Source organism: Nematolebias whitei, chromosome 13 (genome assembly GCF_014905685.2).
Source record: "Nematolebias whitei isolate Nwh7 chromosome 13, NemWhi1, whole genome shotgun sequence".
Taxonomy (NCBI): Eukaryota; Metazoa; Chordata; class Actinopteri; order Cyprinodontiformes; family Rivulidae; genus Nematolebias; species Nematolebias whitei.
Genome location: NC_056510.1, coordinates 47,119,576 through 47,128,594, shown reverse-complemented (window position 1 = coordinate 47,128,594; position 9,019 = coordinate 47,119,576).

Genomic DNA, 9,019 nt, shown 5'->3' with positions numbered 1-9,019 from the left:
ATGTGTGTGTGTGTGTGTGTGTGTGTGTGTGTGTGTGTGCGTGGGGGGGGCATGGGGGGAGTTCTCCCAAGCCTATGACCTTGAAACTAACACTGAATACTCAACACCTTCCCACATGCACATATGCTCATATACACGTTAGCTAATTCATATTCTCAGCCTGAGGCAACTGACCCTTTACATTCCTCATACATGTTCAGATCTCTGTATTGTTTGTGCAGAAATGTATGTTAACCTCTAACAGACACAGTCCCTCATTTTGCCCTTCCATTCTTTTAAGATTTAGGATTATTAAAATTCTCCTGGTCCTCAATGATAAACAGTAACCTCAACTAAGATCAAAACTAACACTATTTTTGATTACAGTTACACTAAGTTTTCCTGCTTGCTAATAATAATAATAATAATAATAATGAATTTAATTTGTAACGCACTTTTCATTAACAAAAATCTCAAAGTGCTACAGAGTGCAACTAAAATCAATGATAAAATCAACTAAAATCAATGATACAATCAACTAAAATCAATGATACAATCATGTGGAGGCAGAATAGGCTTGCTTAAAAAGAAAAGTCTTTAAGCCTTTTTTAAAGTCAGTCAATGATTGTGGAGCGCTCAGATAGTCAGAGAGGGAGTTCCAGAGGCGGGGGGGGCAGCCACACAGAATGCCCGATCTCCCATGGTTCTTAATTTAGTTCGTGGAAGGTGGAGGAGATGACTGTTCTGTGATTGTAGGGATCGGGTGGATGAATATGGAGCAAGAAGGTCCTTCAGATAATCTGGTGAATTTCCGTATAAACACTGATGGTGATGAGAGCAATTTTGTACTGAATTCTGTAGGTGACAGGAAGCCAATGGAGGTTATGGAGATGCTTGGCTTGCTCTTGACGAAGGCTGAAGTTTTCCCTCCCACTTCTGCTTCACTCCTGCTTTTGCTCTTTGTCCTGTGATCCTTATCGGAGATCTTCCGAATTGTAAATTTTTGATTTGGTCAGCTGGTCTCTCAACACAATTGCTCAAATTTTCTTGACGAAGACGGGGCGAAGGAGAGCCCTCTTGCCCTGACGAGCTACTTGCAGCTGGAAACATGTTGGATTCCTGGGGGCAGTGGAAGATTGTACGTCTGTCCATATTGTCAAATGAGGATGTACTTTGTAGAAGACAAGTACATAATTGGATTTATGATAACAGGATTTTTACTTTTTTGAGTTGGTGGTTAACTGGCATATCAACAAAAGTGAAAACTGTCGGCAGCTGTTCTGGCCATTGTGAGGCTGCCTGCCTTGTGTGATGGAACGTGCCATGCTGTGAGCACTCAGACTCAGATGCTGTGTGAGCTGAGCCATAAGCTGGATGTGATTTCTGAGAATCACAGGCCACTTGCTGCTCCTGAAACTCACTGGTGAGAAGGAATCGACCTTAGAGAAGCTACAAGCTCAGCCTGATGGTACTGACCACAACAATTTGGCTGTTTTGAAGTCACCATTGAGACGTACCAGTAGAACTATAAGGCAGAAATCAAGCAGAGTCGGCCTGACCCAAAATAACTGTTATCTGAAACTGGTTCCCCTGTGATGACCTTGAATTGGCCAAATATCTCAAACTCTCCTGGATGTTATGTGAACAAGAAACTCTGCCACCCCCCCCCCCCCCCACACATATATATATATATATATATATATATATATATATATATATATATATGTACATATACAAAGGTATGGGCCAATTAAAATAGTTGCATTTGCCAAACAAAACGTAACCAAAGATATCCTGATGCATGCTCAACCAAAGATATTAAATATAAATGTGCAAGTATGTTTAGTCTGTGCAGTGTAAGAGTGAGTGGATGTGCATCTGAATGAATATGTCCAACCAAAACCAAAGTGGACCAAAGGACAAAAAGAGGTTTACCTGGAAGAGCGAGAGAGAAAGTTAGTAGAGTTCTCTTTCAAATTGCTGAGCCCAGGTGGCTACAATTGCTCAAGGCCCACCTCTGCCTGCAGGAGGAACCACCCCTGCAGTCAGAAGAGGGGCCATGACATCCCCCTTCTTAAAATGAGGGTCCCACCCACAACCCATAATTTTTGCCCAAAAATAAAACCAATTTCCAAAAATGTTTCCAAAATACAAAATGGGCACCAATCCTGGCTCCTTAAAGGTTGCCATGCATCCTCTAGTTAGCTGTCCATCCCTCCAGCTCAACAGCCATGGCACCTTAGGAGCAGACAAACATGAGGAACAGACAGCCAAGACAGGAAAGCAAAGGACAAAACAACACAACGATTAATTGAATGAAGCATGGGACAAGGCATCTGAATTAACATCATCTTTACTAGTAATGTGTCTAATGTCAAGGTGGTAAGGTTGTAAAAACAAAGCCCAACACATAAGGCGTTGATTGGGGTTCTGCAGAGACTTTAGGAACCAGAGACTTTAGGAACGTGAGTGGGTTATGGTCTGTAAAGACCCTCAGGGGAGTCAAACCAGAGCCAACATAGATTTCAAAGTGCTGTAACACCCAGATGAAATCCAATGCCTCTTTTTCTATGACTGATTAGTTTCAGTGATATTCTTTTAATTTCTGGGAGAAGACAATTACTGGACACTCAACTCCGTCATCTTTTTTCTTCAGTAATGATGCCCCAACCCCTATCAGACTAGCACCTGTAACTTGAAAGGTTGACCAAAACATGGTGCTTTCAACACAGGAGCTTAAATAAAAGAGCCTTAACTGCCTCAAATGATTCTTGGTACTGGGTGGACCAGACAAACTCATTCTGGGCTTTTAATAGATTAATCAATGGAGTCACTACTACCGAAAAGTTTTTACAGAAAGCACAGTAGTACCTAATCATTCCCAGGAAATGCATTAATTCCTTTTTGGTGGTTGGCTGTGGGAACTGCTTCACAACCATGACTTTTGCTTCCACAAGCTAAACAAAACCCTGACCAACAATTTTACCTAAGTAAATTAAAACAAAAGTTCTAGACAAAAAAAACCTGGACTTTATTTGTCACATTTGCTTCTCATCCGAGAAACTTTCTCAATTCAAAGGACAGGGAGTGTGGGGTTTGAGTTATAAAGTTGAGGTAAGATACATACATACATACATACATACATACATACATACATACATACATACATACATATGCCGACTGACCTATCACACATCACAGTAGTGGTTTGATAAGGTCTTTGTTAATCTAAAGCCCCTTATCCACGGGTCTTTTTGGTACTCCTATGTAACTAGTTGTGGCCGATTGCGGGTTTTATCAACAATGCCTCTAGTGGTGGAACCCACCCCATTTTTGGGACCTAAATCACTGAGGTCCCAGGTCTGGTTCTTTTAGGGTCTAGTTGTGACATCAGCGCACTGTAGGTCACTGATTGGTCAGGGGGCGTATTCATTGGTGGAGGGCGGAGATTCAGTCTTCCACCGGAAATCACAATCCACCATTTTCTTTTTCACCCGCATAACAGACAACAAGAAATCGGAGGAGCTTATTTTGGAATATTTTATAAGGTAAAACAAATAATCATGGCACAACCGTGGTCGAATGCTGAAGTTCAGGCATTTCTCTGTTTGCTGGCCGATGAACAAGTGCAGCGCGAGCTAGATGGAACGAAACGTAATGAAAAGATTTTTCAAGAGGTGTCTGCGCAGATGGCGGTGCAGGGCTCCATCGCACACCAAAGCAAAGAGGAAAGCTAAAAAAACTAATAGTTGATGGTGAGTGTATTTTATTTACTTTAAGCATATTTCCTTTTCCTCATGCAACCGTTTCTTTGCGTTTTCTGAAAGTACTCTGAACAAACGAGGCTGACGCGGTTACGTCGTTATTAGTTAGCATCATTGCTAACTGTACTCTGTTGCTGTTTTTCCACTCTTATTTTGATGCAGAAAGTCCCACTGAACATGAAGGTTCGCCAGATTCTGCTTTTGACTGTCCAATCCTCCCCGCTTCTGACCCTTCCCGACCACACCAGCTCCGAGTACATCCACGCCACCGGGCACATCTACGCCACCAAGTACATCTACACCACCGAGTACATCTACACCACGGAGTACATCTACACCACCGAGTACATCCACACCACCGGGCAACACGCAGCAGAGCGGCACCAAACAGCACCCGTTACTAGGTAAGAAGCAACAATCATGTTTAACATCACATTGATCATGTTGATATGAATGTTGTTTTGTTTTTGTTGTAAAACACCTTGCATGTATTCAAAGTACTTGTTTATTCAGTTGTAATGTATAAATGTTTAATTTAGTTATTCATTTATTACTTAAACTTTCATTTATGAAGTTTATTATTGAAATTATACAGGGTGTAGTGATTTTTGTTCAGATTAACGATGCTCTGTTCTTTTTCTAAATGAGCACAAACCGTTGTAAATGACTACATGTAGTTTATTTATGCCCACCTGCTTACTATCATTAAAGTACTAGACTGCTTTATGAACAGAATCATTTCTGATCTTGTGAACAAACACCTTTTGAAATTAGCAGGAACTTTAATGTAATGTAATGTAATTTAACTTTAATAAGCTCAGGAAATGATAGATGATAAATCATTGACACAACTTCACAAGCAATAAATAATCAAAATATAAAACAAACAAATACATTATAATATGGCAACATACGAAGACTCAGAGTTTAAAATATACAATGTTGAAGATGCGATTGATACAAATTTTTTCCCTGAAATACAAGACTGTGAATATTATAATGAAGAACAGTTTAATGACATCAATATAACTAATGGAGGTCTCTCTATTATTCACTTTAATAGTAGAAGTTTAAATGCAAATATATCCAAAATAACAGATTATTTAAAACAGCTAAACAGAACCTTTACAATAATAGCACTGTCAGAGACATGGCTCAACGATGAAAACACAACTAATGTTCACATGGAAGGGTATGAATTATATCATGTGAACAGAAGCAACAAAAGAGGTGGTGGAGTGGCTCTATTTGTTAAAAATGAAATAAAATGTAAATTAATTAATGAAATGCCAATAATTGTTGATAATATCATGGAAATAATAACAATAGAAATAATAAACAAGAATGATAAAAACATATTAATAAGTTGTGTATATTGATCTCCAGGATCAAATATAGAAATATTCACTGATAAAATGGTACAACTATTGGACAAGAGTTTTAATAAAAACATTTTTTTGTGTGGAGACTTTAATATTGACCTGGGAAATAAAACAGATTCAAATAACATCAGTACATTTACAAATTCATTGTATAGTTTAAATCTTTATCCGTTAATATCAAAACCAACAAGAATTACAACTCATAGTGCTACAATAATCGATAATATTTTCACAAATGTAACAAATGGGGATGTGATGGGAGGTATTTTAACGAGTGATTTGAGTGATCACTTACCAGTTTTCATGATTTATAAAAATGATCAAAGCCTTACAAAAGAAATTACAATTAAGGAAAAAACAATAAACACATCAAAAAAAGCAATGGACAAATTAAAAGATGATTTACATAAACAAAGCTGGAAAGACGTGTATGTTGATGATGTGAACAGATCATATGATGAGTTTATGAATATTTTAAGAGCTCTGTATGAAAAGAATTGTGTGCAAAATAATAATACAAAGAGAAATGTTGTTGACCAACCATGGATGATGAAAGGGTTGAGAAATGCTTGTAAAAAAAAGAATTATTTGTATACATGTTTCTTGAAATTGAGAACACAAGAGGCTGAAGAGAAATATAAGAAGGATAAAAATAAATTAGTAGCGATTATAAGGAAACACAAGAAGGAATATTATAGTGATTTATTAAATAAAAGCAATGGTGATATGAAAGCTACATGGCGAGTAATAAATAGTGTTCTGAAAAGTCATAAAGCAAAAACAGGTATTTCACAATATTTTTTGAAGGATGACAATGAAATCCATGATGAAAATGAAATTGTAAATGGATTTAATCGTCATTTTGTGAACGTTGGATCAAGCCTTGCTGCTAAAATACCAAAAGTAGACAATAATGTGAACCATTCAGTTATAAGTTGTGACAACAGTATTTTTCTTAATGGAACTGACAAAGAAGAAATAATGAATGTAGTAAAAAATCTTACAGATAAGAGATCAAAAGACTGGGTGGACATGGATATGATGTTTGTAAAGGACATAATGAGTTATGTTATCGAGCCGTTTACATATATTTGTAATTTATCATTTTCAAAAGGAATATTTCCAGACAGTATGAAAGTAGCTAAGGTAGTTCCTCTCTTTAAAAATGGTGATAAATGTGTGTTCAATAATTATAGACCAATATCCTTATTACCACAGTTCTCAAAAATTCTAGAAAAACTGTTTGTGACCAGATTAGATCAATTTATTACTAAACAAAACATTCTAAGTAGCAGTCAGTATGGGTTTAGAGCAAAAAACTCTACATCAATGGCTCTCATGGAAATAATGGAACAAATAACTACTGCTGTCGATCAAAAACAGTATTGTGTTAGTATTTTTGTTGATTTAAAAAAAGCATTCGATACTATTGACCACACTATTCTCCTTGAAAAATTAAATAAATATGGAATAAGAGGACCAGCATTACACTGGGTATCTAGCTATTTAAAAGATAGGAAACAGTTTGTACAAATAAATGGTGTAAGATCTGACTTGTGCAATATCACTTGTGGAGTTCCTCAAGGCTCTGTACTTGGACCAAAGTTATTTATTTTATATGTGAATGACTTAGTGAATGTATCAGGACTCCTCAAATGTGTCCTTTTTGCAGATGACACCACATTTTTTTGTTTGGGTAAAGATGTAAAACGGATGTTGGAACTGATGAAGACAGAATTTGATAAAATACAAACTTGGTTTAAACTTAATAAATTATCATTAAATTTAGATAAAACTAAATACATGATATTTAGTAACAAAAAGAAAACTGTTGATGATCCATTTAAAATTGAGGGTGTTGAGATTTGTAGAGTTAATGAGATGAAATTTTTGGGTGTAATCATTGATGAACAGCTAACATGGAAAAATCACATCAATTCTGTAAGAACAAAAATATCTAAATCTATTGCAGTACTATACAAAGTCAGGGAATTATTAAATGATAAAGCTCTGTACATGCTGTATAACACAATCATTGTTCCACATTTAATCTATTGCATTGATGTTTGGGGGAAAGCGTGTAAAACATTTACAAAACCTATTTTTATTTTACAGAAAAGAGCTGTAAGAATTATCACCAGAAAGCATTACAGTCACCCATCAAGCACATTATTTCATCAACTAAAGTTATTGAAGTTCCATGATTTGGTAGATTACAGTATTTTATCAGTTATGTATAGGGCTCAAAATCACACATTACCATTAAATATCCAAAGAAATTTTGTTAAAAGACAAAGTTGTTATAATCTTAAGGGGATAGAGATATTTGTCAAACCAAAATTCAGAACTAGTCTGAAGGGAAGGTCTACCTCAATCCAAGGAGTTGGATTGTGGAATGTTCTAGAGAGTGATGTGAAAAATGCCAAGTCAATGTGTACATTTAAGAAAAAGATCAAAACTGAATTGTTAAAAAGTATATATGAAGTAGCTTAGTGTGTGTTTTTTATTAGAATTAGAAAAATTAGAAAGTTATTCATTTTGTTCTGTTACTTGAAAATTAATATGTCTGAAATAATTGTTTGAAAAAAGGGGCAGATATAATAAGATTTTTTCTTCTTTCTGCTGCCTTTCATTTTAAACTTTTTTGTATTTTTTTATATATTGTTATGGAATTGTTTTGTACTTTTTTAAAATGAATAAACTTCATACCATAATGTAAATAATTTATTTAAAAACTCTACCTGTACTTCATCATCTAACAGCCATTTTCTTGTGTGTTATTCCTAGGCAATAGAAAGCGCAGATCAACAAGTGCAGCAGAGAGCTTTGTTTCTGCGCATACTGAACAAGAGGAGATGAACCGGAAGCAGAGAGAGGAACACTTCCATTTTATTTGTGAGGATGCCAAAAAAGCAAGGCAAGAAGAAGCTGCAGCAGCGAGGAAGCAGGAGAAAGCAATTAGGAGGGAGGAGATGGCCTTGAGGAGAGAGGAAGCAGATGTTCGCAGAGAGGAAGCAGCACAGCGAAGGCAGGAGGCTGAACAGAGTGCTGCTTTCAATCAGGCACTCCTTGGGGTGCTGGAATCCATTGCCCGTTCCATGGCAAACAGACATGTTTAAAAATATTTAGAGTAGATCATAGTTGATCTATAGAAATGTAGATCCTGCAAGGTAAGCCCACAAATAGCCAAACGTAGCTTGTTAAGTTTGCATATATAATTAGTGTATAATTGTTTTTTTTTTGTACAGGTCTTTATTTCTAATAAAAGAAACATTTTCAAGTCTTGAGCTTCCATCTGATCATCAAAAGTGAAGTGCTTACAGTGTTTTTTTACGTCAATAGTGTAGATAAGTGAAGTAATTGTTTTTTACCTGTAACAATGCTGGTGAAGATTCTCAGTTATCCTTGACACGGCAAATCCCCCCCAAAACAGATAAAAACAAAACCACAGGACTTTTTTTAAAACTCCAAAAAGTCCAGTATTTTTATTTATGTATTTTTTTCGGTTTTATCTGTAATGAGTACTGAAAAACGTAACCATAATACAGAATGTCCATGTGTTGTAAATGAACATTGCAGTGGAGTTAAAAAGGTGTAGGACTTGTGTAATCTACGTTTACAATCATCCTCATTCAGGAGGTTTTCAGTCATTGCATGTCAAACACCTCGGCCATGATGTCCATCTTGTGGATCCAGCAGCTTCTGCATCTTTTTCACCCAAGGTCAAAAATTCTCTCCACGACTTTCACTGTGGTACAAAGGAGCACTAACTTAATATTACTTAACAGCACTTCAATCATGAAGATAATTTGTGACAGCTTAATTTAAAGAGCTGCGTGGTAAACATAAGCTCTGAAAGAGTTGTTAAATGTCAAATCAAATGTAGGTTATTAT